The following is a 14868-nucleotide window of genomic DNA, read 5'->3' as shown; positions in this document are numbered from 1 at the left end:
TGAAGAAAGGTCGAAGCTGTCAAATAGCAAAATAGGGGAGGCTTTGAATAATAAACTGTATTTATTGGCTAGGCTAAAAATTCTAAAAAATTTACGATAATATATATATGAGTCTAGTTTTTGGGAAAATTAACTCATCTTGATTTGGAGTATCGTAACTCCAGATATAAATAATTTAATGACTATAACTCGAGAAAACAGCTTAGCTGGAATTTGAATAAATAGAAAGAATTTGAAAATAACATGTTATCATATTGCTTATTATTTTCATGTGAGCTTAATAAGCATAAAGCTTACTCACTCCTTTTCATTTCTTTAAGTTTTGTCAGGTTAGCTCAGGGTTAGAGATCGTTGGAGGCATCATCACACTATCGAGCCATTACCCTTGGAGTATTGACATGCATAAGTTAAATATTTTCAAGTGAGTGGTATGTATAGGGACTTAGTTTTTCTATGATGATTATTGTTGTGATTAGCCAAAGGTATTGGCTTATATTGATTTGTTGTTTATAGCCATGAGATGTGGCTTATAATGATTTTGGCTTTTAAGCCTATTTATCCATGATATGTGTTAATGTCTTGTGATTGTGCTCGTTCACTATGTATGAGGAGTATATGGCATATGTACATGATGAAGGCCTTAGGACTGTTCAAGGCGATCATGGTCATAGAATCATTGTGTGATATGGTAATAAGTTATTAGTGCCCTGAACATGGATGTCGATATATAAGTTAATAACCATAATATAATGGTATAAGTGATTAATAAGATAAAAAGGTCAAAAGTATGTGTGTGCATGTGAAAATAAAAAAAAAAGCTTGGAAATTAACCTAAGTTTTGACCACACGGGTAGAGACACGGCCGTGAGTCTCATCCGTGTGCCTTTAAATGGTTGTTGATGACACAAACAGAGAGTTACACGGGCTGAGGACACGGTCGTGTCCCAAGCCACACGGACGTGTGTGACCACACGGCCCAACCCACACGGGCGTGTGACTCTCCAAAGCAAGAAAATTTGATTAAGTTGCCCAAAGATTTTCAAAGTTCTCAGTTTAGTCCCGAACCACCCCAATGTATGTTACAGGCTTCGAAGGCCTATATAAGGGACAATATGCATGTGTTTGAGATGTTATAATTTTGCGCGAAAAATTTTATGGCCTGATTTTGCATGTTGTGAATGTTTAAGTCAGTAACGTCTCGAACCCTGTCCCGGCGTTGGATACAGGTGAGGGGTGTTACAATATGAGTTTTTGGGAACTCTTACTGTGGAGTATAACGTTGGGGTAAGACTTTTTTTTTTGTTAAACTGAAATTGCATTGCATTGACACTCACAAGCATGCTCGAATGAATTGTCAATTTATGTTGTACCACGTGATTATTATTGTACCAAAAACTGATGTTGTGTATGATTGGTTTGTTACATTGCAATGATTCTCTTGTGATAGAACTCACATTGAGCTTTATAGCTCACCTCTTTTAACTTTCATCCTTACAGATAACTTACCAGGTTAGTGCTGGAAAAATGGGCTTGGAAAACGCAGCAGAAAATAAATTTAGGGAAAAATCAAAGTTTTAAAATTTTTCCAAAACAAGATCTTGGTTATGATATCTAAAGTAATAAACACTTAATCAAAATTGTACATTTTCGATTAGTCTAGTATGAATGCTTCGACTGAGTAGTCTTTTCCGCTATCCTCAAGCTCACATCTGTCGAGTGTGGGATTCTACAACTTTCTCTTGAATTCAAGTGTGTGTAAATAATGACTCAATACTCTCTTTATATAGGGAGATTTTAGAGAGTTCAACTATAATTAAACTTAATCACTTTAATATTAAATTTAATCTAATATAAATATTAGATTAAATTTAATATTAAATCTTATTAAAAGAATAGAATGTTTATCTTGTAGATAAACAATAAATTAAATTTAATATTAAGATGATCACTTTAATATTAAATTAATAAAATACTATTAAAATAATTATTAAATTTAATTTAATAATAAACTATTAAAATAATATTATTTTTGGAATAGTTAATCTAAAATCAAATTCTCCGGCAGAATTTCAGTAGGAGTGTAACTCTTCCTCTGCTCAACTACCACCGGCCACCGAGGCGCCGCCGTCACAACTACCGGCACCGCCATGTCTGATGATGCAGGTACGACATCCTTACGGCACCCCGAGCTGGTTCGACTACTACCGGTTCGATTCGAGTCAATGACGACCCAACTTGTCCAATCTAGCCACCGATTGGACCGTCGGTCCAGTTTCATATATCGGGCCTGGTTTGACCTGTTTTTGGGTCTTGGTCTCGATTTTGGGCTCCCGAGCTCAATTTACGATCTTAAGTCCACTTTTTAAGTTCAATTACCCATTGGGCCAATTGTCAGACTTGAAAATTAACTTCCAAAAATATCATATTAATTTTAATTGATTTGATTAATTTAATTTGACTTGATCAAAATTAATTTTTTCAAAAATCACTTAGATTTTCTAAATTAATTTTTCAAGAAAATTATTTAATCAAATTATCTAGTTGAGCAATTCTCATGACCACCTAATTTAATTCTACATCAAATAAATTGACTCAATTAAATTATTCCCAAAGTCATAGAATTTGCTTTTGATTCAAATGCAGTCTGATCGAACTTTTGTTGAGCTAGCGAAGGGACTAATTGGACATTTGCAATTAGGCTCTAGTGATTGCAATTATGTCTAGAAGCATTGTTCTGATAATTCGTAATTACTTAATCATGGAGTCAGTCCACAATAAGTACCATGATTGAAAACTCCTTATTGTATATTATTTATGAAAGCAATTCACCCAACAACTTTGTCCAATGACCTCGTCATGTGTGTGTTACCTTCATATGATATCATTGATTCCTTTGAATTAAATCCATTCACTCAATATAATTCTATTTTATCTCATTGTCAGCATTGTGTCTTCTTAATGATTAATATAATCACTGTCAATAAATGACAATGATAAATTGGTCGTTCGAGAACTAATTTATATTAAATTGACAATTGAACTAATTTTATAATTTATAAATTTTTAATAATTTATTTAATTAGTTGGTTTTTGTGTTAAAGTGGAAAAGGCAAGAAGAATATGTTAAATCAAAAAAGTTAGAATAGGAAACTGAAGGTTTAACAACCTTTTATGAAAGTTGATGCGTAGTATCAGATTTTAACAATGTAAATCGTATCATCTTTGGATTTGTTCTTTCTTTTGTTTCGTTCAACGTATTGGATTTGTTCTTTAAGTACTTTTTAGTTAAAGATTAAACAAATGTCACCGATGACGGAAAGTGATTTATTATCGTCAAACAATATGAAATCTCTAGTTTAATGATTTTCATATATCCTCTGCAGCTCAGTCAAAAAGGATGGGAACAGCCTCTTTTTTTTTTTCTCTTCTAACTTAAAATAGGCTACATCCAAATTAATTATGGATACAACATCAGTCTTGCCAATACAAATTACATTAGAATTATATCAATACACAAATTGATAAGTCTAGAAGAGGAAAAATGCACATTCCACTTTGGTCATTTTAATAGACATGGTAATGGGGTCATTTATGTATTCCATAATCATAATTAAAATTTACAATATTACTGAGGTAATAACTAAAATCAATTTTAAAAAATTACATATAGAGAATGGAATTTGAATATCAAACTTTAAAGTTCCCAAAAGCGAAAAAGTGTTATGTATTTATATAAGTCTAGATGTTACTGTCGGCAACCACTTTGATGAAGGAGGCGAATACCATTTTACATGTGATAATTGGCACTTGAAGCTACAAGTCAGAAAAATTGAGATTAAATGTGATTCTTTAGTTGTAATTAGATACCTTACCGGCAATAACCGTTTAGTGTTGAGTGTAGGGTACCTTATCCTTCTACATTTAGATTCATTTGAAAAATTAGAGAGTTTTGGTAAATTATAAGTTTGAAAAATAGATTTGAGCAAAAAATAAGACCCATTTTTAAAATGGGCCGGGCTTTGTGTAGAATTTTTTGGGTCAACTCTTCCCAAATAAATTGTTTTGTTGTTGTTTCGTTATTATATTGCTACTATTTTGTTGTTATTGTTTATATATTGTATAACTATTGTTTTATTATTAATTTTGCTACTATTTTAGAGACATTTACTTGTTAAGCTGCAAGTTAAGTATTAAACTTTTTTAATATATTTTTAATTTGTTGGGAAATATTTATTTTAATGTTTTTGTATATTTGATGTACTATACTTTTTAAATTTGTTTTTACAAAAAAAAATAATCTAAAATAATTAATACGAGTGGGTTGGGTCAAACTGAGGTTTAGTATTTTTAATTTAGGTCAGGCTTGGGCAGAATTTTAAACCTATTTTTTGAGTTGAGCCTATAAAATATATCTAAAATTTTGCATCGACCCAACCCAACCCATGATCAAGTCTAGTGTAGGGGCATCTAATAGGAAATATTCCATTTCTTCATGCTACATTTTATTTAAACATGTCCTTCATGACGAAAAGAGTTAATTACACTAAACATCTCTAAATTATGATCTTTATTTTAAATTGGTCCTCAACTTTTGAAAAATTTTAATTATATTCTCAAATTTTAATTATATAAAAAATAATCTAAAAAAATTAATACGGGTGGGTCAGGTCAGGCTCGGGTTTAGCATTTTTAATCTAGGTCTGGCTTGAGCAGAATTATAGGCCCATTTTTAGGTCGGGCCTAGAAAACGAGCCTAAAAATTTGCATTGACCTGGCTCGACCCATTATCAGGTCTAGTATAGGGGCATCTAATAGGAAATATTCAATCTCTTCATGTTACATTTTATTTAAACATGTCCTTCGTATAGGAAAGAGTTAATTACACTAAACATCTCTAAATTATAATCTTTATTTTAAATTGGTCCTCAAATTTAAAATTTTTTTTAATTACATTCTCAAACTATCAATGTTATATCAATAATATCTTTCTGTTATTAAAATTGTTAATTTAACTGTTAAATGCAATGTCAGATCTTATGTGACATAATTTAAAATGAAAATTTTAAAGAAAAATGGATATGGTAAAAATCTTAGTTTGAGGTTTTCAAATATTTTACAAAAACTATTGTTCACTCTCACTTTTTTTTCGGTTTTACTTTATTTTTAGTTTTTTTTTATTTTTATTTTAAACGCTACACGTCAACACTTTACTTTTCTTTGTAGTTGTCATTTTATATTATGTCACAAGATTTCATGTGCCATTTAATGGTTAAATTAATTGTTTGAATAATAGAAACACCTAATTGATATAATATCGATAGCTTAAGATGTAAATTAAAATACTTTAAAATTCAGGTTACAATTTAAAATAAGAGTTATAATTTAAGGATCTGTTTTGCAATTAACTTTATGGGAAATTAACCCATTCATCATCTTGCTCAATTTGGTAGGTTTAGTGGCGGTAATAGTTCTACTTGGTAATTAGTATCACACAAGTGGATACATCATTTTTTACTGGAATTAATACGTACTGCTACTAATTTGTTTTGGTATATTGTTTCGAATGTATTGATACTTTTGAATATATTTAATATATAAAATATTTGAATATATCAAATAAATTAGATTAAATAATTTCAAATATAAAAATATTAATTAATTATATAAAACATTCATCAATAAAGTTTACAAATAAAATTTTAACATTCAACAAATCTAAAGTAAATGAGGAAAAAAAGCATCTCACACATTAAACAAGAAAAATCATTATATTATTTAAAAAAATTTACAATAAGATCATCTCATACTAAATATATAAAATGAAACTTTAATAAAAATGTATGCATAAAGTTGTGTTCGTGAAGCTTTTAGAAATTTTATTTTTTAATTTGTTTGTTATATAAACTCTTTATTTTTTATTTATTAATTTTTGCACCTTAAATTTTAAAGTTGCTCATTTATCCTGGTTAAAGTTTAATGATTAAATTTAGTTAATTAAAATTTCAAAGTTGGTAAAAAATAATAAATTTATCTATATTTTAGCATTATTCATATACCGGTCAATGTATAATGTTTCGGGTGGTGCTACCGGAATTGAAAAAAACAAGTTGATGCAACCGATCAATACTAGAATTTATACCTGTGTGAAAAATAGAACAGATCGTTCCAATTAATTACTGGAACGATATGCACTGACTAATACAACTAAGGACTACATTGAACAATACCCCTTGGTAATTGTATTAGTGAATAATTATGTACTAAAAATCTTTATTGGTATATATACGTATAAGTGTACATTTTTTTTTAAATTTTGAAGAGTAGTTTTTTAATGAGATATTTTTTTTATTGAAAAAACTAAAGTTGAAATAGTAAAATATAATAGAGATATTTATAACTTTTTAATTTTAATGCATAACAATATATTAGAAATAGAAATTCTCTATTTTTTTAATTTATAATTTATTTTTCAATCAAAATATACTTTCTTTTAAGTTTTATCCTACTATAGTGTCATTAATGAAGCGACACTAACTAAAATGTAAAATATATAAGACATAATATATTAACATGATTATATAAGTTATTGCTTATCATCTTTTTTTTTATTTATAAAATTAGGTTATGGATTTATATTAGAAAGTTTTTGATAAATTAATGAAAAATATAGATATTATTTTTTAAAGATTATTTATCATAGTTTAATGTTATTAAAATAATATTTGGGATAGTTTTGAATTAAGTTAAAAAAATTAAGGTTAATAATTCATCTAGATATTTTAATTAATTTATTGCATTTAATGAGAACCAAAAAATGGTGTTGTTTGGTAATGAGACTTGCTGTATTGGCAAAAATGGTTACGGTACGGGTCAAATTTAAGTTACAGATTGTAAAAAAAATATTAACAAATTTTCTATTATGGGTGGGTCCCAACAGATTACGTGTTTTTCCTTTAGTTGAACCATTCTTCTCACGTGAAACACGTATCATCTCCGGTGTTTTTTCTTACTTCTTATGTACTACGGTTTTTGTTTTTTATTTTGAAAAACACTTCATATTATTCTTTTAAATTTATCCAAACCCTTACCTCTTTTTTGGGTTTTAATCCCTTTTAAATTGGGATCCAATGCCTTTTTATCTGAACCCATTTTTCTTTGGGCTTTCGGCCCATTCAAACTAAGCCACATTCGTTTAATTTTTTTTAATCTATCTGTTACTCTTTTTTTCTTTTATTTTGTTTAAATTCTGATTTTCATTTTTATATTATTTATTTATGTTATATGCTTCTATTTTAGTTAAATTTTATTATTACTCCCAGTACTTTTGCGGAAGCTATGGATTTAGTGTTTATACTTTAATTTGATTAATTTTAATCTTTTAATTTTTTGAATTTTGAAATTTTAGTCTTGACCCAAAACAATAGCTGTTAATCTTGTTTTGTTAAATTCAATTACTATGCATATATCGTGCGTACAATTGAAGATTTTGTTAATATTCTCCAATTGGATCATTTTAAGTCCTTATAATTTTTTTAATTTTGAAATTTCAATCTTTGACTCAAATAACAATTGTAATAATATGTTTGGCATATCAATTTTTGAAAATATCAAAACTTAAATTATTATAAAACTCATTAAGTAAGGACAGAAAATGACCAAATTAAAGTACATAAATTAAATCCACAATTATTATAAAATACAAGAACTAATAGCATAATTTACACCTTCAATTTATCACTTTTGTCTTGAATTTCTTTTATATATTTTACTAGTTTCTTATCCCATGCGATACACGAGTTAGTTGTATGTAGGAAATATAAAGTATTAATTTAAAAGAATAATATAATACATTCAATTTATTGTATTTTTAGGTACATTTTCACAAATAAAATAATATAATATAACCAAAATATTGTGTAAAGTATTATATATTATTCAATCCATCAATTGGTTCTTCTTGATAATTCTTCCTAATGTTATTGTTCATTTGAAGCTCTTTTAACATTTTTTTTCAATAATTTTAAGTTGGTGGTTGCATTGTATCATGTACATCTTAGTCTTGTTTTGTAGTTGTTCAATCAAGGTCTCCTCAAATTCATTTTTCAAATTCTTACTTCATGATTCCCTTCTATTATCTTAATGTAAAATATTAGAGAATAAATGATGTAAAATAGAATTAGAAGGTAGAAATTGAAAATAGGAAAAATTTTAAAATGGGAAAATAAGGTTAAAAAATTTTAAATCGTCAGTGATTTAATTTATATGTTATGTTTCATCTATGCAAGAATCTTATTTATAGGCCTTCATACATACATAAAATGAAAGTGTGGATTTTGAATACTAATTTTATATAAATTATTTGTTAATTGTAGTTTTTTTTCTGTAATTTTTACTTTAATTTTCTTAATTAATATTAAGAATTTTACATTGACATTTAAAAGTAGATATGTGTTGTATATGATATTAATTTACTTAAAAAATTACAATTATATATAGTAAATATATTCATTATCTATAATGATAATTAACGGGTTTAATTATAAAGTGTGTTAGTAGTAAATTAGAATCCAAAATAGATTATTAAGGATGAAGTGTAGAAATATGAAAAAGTATATTAAAGAGTAATTTCGAATTTATAATTAACATAATAATATATTGTTATTACTAATGAGTAAAGACAAGTATAATTAAAAATTCAACCTTCCATACATTTAATCCCAACATCGTCGTCATTGTCAAAATTGACTTTTAAAACTAGATGACGAGTGATGAGAATTTGAGCTTGTAAGTCCTGTTGAGTAGATTAGACATTATGTAACCCACATTGAAAGTACAATTATTATACGTATATATGATTTCATAGTTGAAGATTTCCAAGATTTTATTTCAAGGAAATATAATGCTGCCACTAACTTTGTTGGATAATCAACTACTCGGAGATTTCCCAATCTTCCAACCGCCGTTGACTAAAGTGAAATCATAGAGTTCACTACATTTCTCGAGTGCCAATTTCAGGGACATCTAATTTTAATCACTAAAATATTCATGTCCAATCTTGCTGATTTTTTCACTTTATTATTATTTTTTTTTGGAAAAAAATGGGTGCTACATTTGAATCAAAACTCTTTTAATGGCCATGGTCCAACCATTTAACCACCAAAATTTTTATCTTGTGTTGTCAAAATTATATTAAGTAATCGAAACAGAAGGTTCATGAGAACATTTTGAATGGAATTTTTCATTAAATTAATTCTTCTATTTTAATGCATCTATAAACTAATAGATAGATCAAAAGAATGGATGGGTTATTGGAAGATAATTTTAAGTGCCACACAAAAACATCAACCTAAATTACTTGATGTGGCACAATCTTCTTACAAACTTCAATGCAACGAGGCTACTAATCAAAGTCCACTCGAGATAGCGATGGACAACAACCCCTCATAAAAGGTAGCATTTCTATGAAAAATGATAGCTTAAGTAAATGTCTTTTAAGTCTCTCTCAAAATGAAATGAGTGGACCAATTCCGGCCATAATAAGAAGACCACTCAAAGTTCAAGGTTAGTTTCTCCATGATAATAAATTACTAGGCAATATTTCATACAATATTTGTCTTTTGGAAGAATTGAATACTTTATTATCACCAATGGTGTGTGAGGATAAAATAAATTTATGAAAATTTAATAAAGATTTTAAGGTATGTATTAATATTATTTTCTTTAAACTTTTTTATATTTTGGTGTGCAAAAAAATTACTGAGCACTAATGAAAATCTAATGGCTATCTACATTTTGCATTAACGAAAATAGTTCACTGAACACTGAGCAGAGCAGAGCAAGAATAATTATTGCAAATATTGTTTATAGAACAATCCAAAAATAATAGAAGATGGAGGAGAATAAAAACAAAAGTTTCTATATTTTTTTTTGGGTGTACCAAACAAATGAATTTTGACTTATATTTATATGACTTCTCGTGTCTCTTTAGAGAGACGTAGCTATCCAAATGGATAGTTATATCTTTAGCAATAAACATAATTATTCAATAAATATCTACTTGAATAATTATGATTATTTGTTAATAATCAAGCAACATAACTGTCGAAACCATTTTTTTCAATTTAAAAATGATGGATCGACTTTTCGGAAAGCGAAAATGGAGTCGCCACCAATCTTTTCTTGTTTAGGTGTGATCGGATCACCTTAAATTAAATCATTTTAATAAAAGTTAAGATTTACTAAAACGATAATTTTTGGTCTACGAAAATCAGAAAACGAGTTCGGGAGTCGGTTACGCACGAGGAAGGATTGGCACCCTCGATACGCCCAAAATTGGTACCTAGTTGATTAATTAGTGTCTTAGTTTCGAAAATTTGAAAACTTGAAAGAATTTAAAATACGATCCCTCTTTGTAAAAAAAATGCTCAAATGTTAAAGACCTTCTCGTCCCAAAATAAAAAATGTCACATCCAGTAAGTTAGGAGATGACATTTTGAATTTTCGAGAGCGAGCTTGCCTTTTATATAAAAATTCGTGTATTTCAAAAGGTGATTCGGTTAGTTAAGGTGAATGAGAAAAATCGAAACCCAGTAAGTTAGGGCACGTTTCCCCGAATTCTCGAACACCGAATATTGCCTTTACTTGCAAAAATCCTATTTCGAGGTAACAAAATGCCATACCCGGTAAGTTAGGGCACAACACCTCGTATCTCCGAGAATAAGTATTCTTCAAAACTCGTATTGTGTTTTAAAAGAGTATCCCGTTATTCAGGTTAAATGAGAAAAATCGAAACCCAGTAAGTTAGGGCATGATTGTCTCGAATTACCAAATACAGAATATCACTTTTATGAAAGAATCATTTTAAGGCATCAAGTGGAAAACATAATGTTATTTATGGTAAAACATGAGAGCAAATTATGGTGCTAATATGTAATAACATAATAATAGGTGCGACAATGTCAAAAATAATAATATGAGTAATTATAAAAGGTGAAATAATAGCAAGGCTAATAATATGCAAATATAAACAAATACATGAGGAAAATGAAATGATCAAACGAGTAAAAATAAATAAAACACGACAAAATATAAATGACAATGATAATGAAAACGATAATAATAATATAAATAATAATAGTATGAAACGATAATAACACATGGTATTAAACATAGTAATAATAATGTAAATATGAAATAGTAGGGAACATATATATGTACAACATATAATACTAGATTAAAAATATATATACAATATTTATTGAAAACAATAATAATAAGAAATAACTAATGATAACGGTATATAAATATATACATATATGTATTAAAATATATACGTAATAATAGAAATAAAAATGTATACGTAGTATTAAAAATATATACATAATATATACATACTAGAAATAATAATGAAACACAAATATTACATGAAATATACACACATATATATATATATATATATATATATATATATATATAATAATGATATTAGAAGTATGTACAAAAATAAAAATAGTATAATAAAAAGTGGAAAATGATGATAATAATATATGAATAAAGAAAAAAAAACATATATATACATACATATATCAAGAACATATTTATGATAATAGTATTGAGTATTAAAAGTATGTATACAATATAGACAAAAATATATACATAATGTAGTATTGAAAATATTTACATAATATAAAAAATATATGAATAATATGATATTAAAAATATATACATAAAAATATAATAAATATATATAATATATACATAATATAGTTTTAAAAATATATATAATACATACACATTAGAAATAATAATAATGTTACAAAACAATTATTAATAATACCTCATAAATATATACATATATATGTTAAAAATAAATACATATTAATATTAAGATGATGATAAAAATAACCATTGATAACTTTACATATAAAAATATATATATAAGTGTAATAATAGTAATTATAATACTAATACTAATAATAGATATAATAATAGTAGTAAAAATAATATAAATAATGTGTACATAATGATATGATAATTAAAAAAGGACGATACGATATAATAATAACGTAAGGAAAATATTAATATTTATAATAATAGAAAATAAAAGAGTGTATTTAAAAGTATATATATATAATATTATTGGAACTAATATTATAAATTAAAATAGCAAAGATAATATAAAAATCAACTTAAATTAAAAAAAGTCTAAATTCGAATTAAAAAATGAAGTTTTGGGGCAAATTAAAAATAAAAAAAGGAAAAGGGCTTATTTAAACACGCATGAAAAAACGAAGGGCCTAAAGTGCAATAACCCCTTTTCTAAAACGCATAGCATCAGCTAGGATTAAATTGAAAGTCGCGACAAATTTTAGGGCCAAATTAAAGAAACCAAATAGGGTCAAATCAAGGATGGAGCAAATAGGAGGGACTGGTCACGCAAATTACCCATTAAGGGTAAAATGCATGTGGACCCAGTCAAAACATGTACTGGCATGCTGTTTTGTTTTATTATACAAAGTTAAAACCCATTTCAATTCATTTTTTCCTTTAAAAATTTAAGCTTCGACTTTTCTAAGGAAAAGTTTGAAATCTTCACACTTCCCCCCTCTGCTATTCGCCGAAAGGCTTATGCCCAGGCCTTCAACCACCCAAAAGTCGCCGGCGACCGGCGAAGCAAGGCCCTCTCGATGGCGCAAACATGAGGCGCAGTAAGTCTCTCTTCTTCTTTCCTATTTTTTAACTTATATTGTGGATCCGATTTGAAAAAAAAAAGAAGAAAAACAAAATAAAATCACCTTTGAAATTATTCCTTGATGGGTTTTTTACTGATTCTTGCGTGAGATTTGTATATAAACTTTAGTACCTCAGTCCCGATTCTCGATTTACTCTTGACTTTGTATATTCTCTATTATATTCGAAAAAGAAAGCTCTCTATTGCATGTAGTACCACTGTTCTTTTTCTCAAAAAAAACCTCTTTAGTACAATCTCTTCTCCCCCCTTTACAATGAAAAATTGAAGGCTTTATATCCAAAAACCAGACATTTTCTACCTATTTCTTTGCTCCAATAGCAGGTGTTGAAGTTGTAAAGAACGAGGGGCGTGAAACATGGGCGAAAACATGGAGCGGGATATATGGGGATCGTGCCTGGAGTGCTGACGTGGGGGTTGAGTTTGTAGTCTTCTGAAAATTTTTGAGATTGTGGGCTGGTAGGGTTAGTTTAGGTTGTGGACTGATGGGGGTTTAATTTGGGCCATGTATTATTAATTGGACTGTTTTATTATTTTTTTTGGATTTTTTTTTTATTTGGGCTCGGGCTAAGGTTGAAATTAGGTTTGGTTTTATTAGGCCCCGGGCAAAATTTGGGCCTTACAGCTGCCCCTCTTTGCTCGTTGTCGTGTCACGAGAATAGAGCAAAGATTTAAAGAAGGGCCAAATTTGCCGGGACCTACCAAGCCTCGACTTCTCTTGACGCTTCTTTTCTTCAAGTAGCCTCACTGCATCCTCAAAGGTATAAGAACTATTGCTCTGATTCATTCCACTGCAACTACTTGTGGCTTTAACCTATTCCACTGCAACTTTAGGGAGATGAAGTTTGTGGTTTTAATGTGTTCTTCTACAATTGTAGCTTGATCTGCTCCATTGTAACTTCAAGGAGATAAGATCCGTTGTCTTCAGTCTGCTCCACTATAATTTCAGAGAGATAAGACTAGTGATTTTCAGCCTATTACCCTATTACTTAGGAGGTTAAGGCTTGGTGGCTTGAATCTGCTTCACTGCAACTTCAGGAAGGTAAGATTTGTAATTTTCAGCCTATTACCCTACTGCTTAGGGGATTAAGGCTTGGTGGCTTGAATCTGTTTCACTGCAACTTTAGGAAGGCAAGATTTATCGTCTTCGATCTATTCCACTACAACTTCAGGGAGACAAGATCTGTTTTGATCTGCTCTACTGTAACTTCAGAGAGATAAGATCTGTAATTTAGCTTCAATCTATTCCACTGCAACTTCAGGGAAATAAGATTTGCTATATTTGATCTGCTCCACTGCAATCTCAGGGAAACAAGATCTACAATCTTCAGCCTACTCCACTACAACTTTAGGGAGTTAGGATGGTAGCTTAAATCTGCTTCACTACAACTTCAGGAAGGCAAGATTTACCGTCTTCGATCTATTCCACTACAACTTCAGGGAGACAAGATCTGTTTTGATCTACTCTACTGCAACTTCAGAGATATAAGATCTGTAATTTAGCTTTAATCTGTTCCACTGCAACTTCAGGGAAATAAGATTTGCTATATTTGATCTGCTCCACTGCAATCTCAGGGAAACAAGATCTACAATCTTCAGCCTACTCCACTACAACTTTAGGGAGCTAGGATGGTGGCTTAAATCTGCTTCACTGCAACATCAGGAAGCCTAGATTCGCCATCTTCGATCTGCTCCACTACAATCTCAGGGAAACAAGATCTGTAGAATTGATCAATATCGCTACATCGTCTTCTAAAGACATGATTTGTAGAGTGGATTTCCTGTATCTATGTTTATGCCAAATAATTAGGATACCATGATCGAAATGAGCCAAATGATCCTAACTAAATGAATGATTACGAATGTATAAACATCATGAGAGTGGTTTCTTTTTAAATGTTTAAGGTATCGTTGCTCATAGTTCATCCGGGTTCTATCGTTGATGCACTATCGTGTCTTCCTGCTTAGTCGTTATCTTTGATAGAAGATTCAAAGAAATAGTCACAACTTGGACTATTTTTCTCCAATGTTTCCCGCTTTTGAGTCTGGTTAGTTCTGCCTAGTGGCCCTACTTCAGGTCCTTGTACTATTTAGAAACTTTCCAGAGTAGTATGCGTAAC

General features: G+C 29.0%; 1 long non-coding RNA gene across 1 annotated transcript; it reads left to right on the top strand.

The window, feature by feature from the left end:
- Nucleotides 1-12536: 12536 nt before the first annotated feature.
- On the top strand, nucleotides 12537-14645 carry LOC107911307 (uncharacterized). The gene is made up of 3 exons (XR_001687836.2): nucleotides 12537-12707; nucleotides 13073-13509; nucleotides 13627-14645. It is a non-coding gene; the product is annotated as an uncharacterized lncRNA (long non-coding RNA).
- The last annotated feature ends 223 nt before the right edge of the window (nucleotides 14646-14868 follow it).

The sequence above is a fragment of the Gossypium hirsutum genome, chromosome A11 (genome assembly GCF_007990345.1).
Source record: "Gossypium hirsutum isolate 1008001.06 chromosome A11, Gossypium_hirsutum_v2.1, whole genome shotgun sequence".
Taxonomy (NCBI): domain Eukaryota; kingdom Viridiplantae; phylum Streptophyta; class Magnoliopsida; order Malvales; family Malvaceae; genus Gossypium; species Gossypium hirsutum.
Note: the sequence above shows the minus strand (reverse complement) of the source record. Positions and strands in the feature narration are given on the sequence as shown.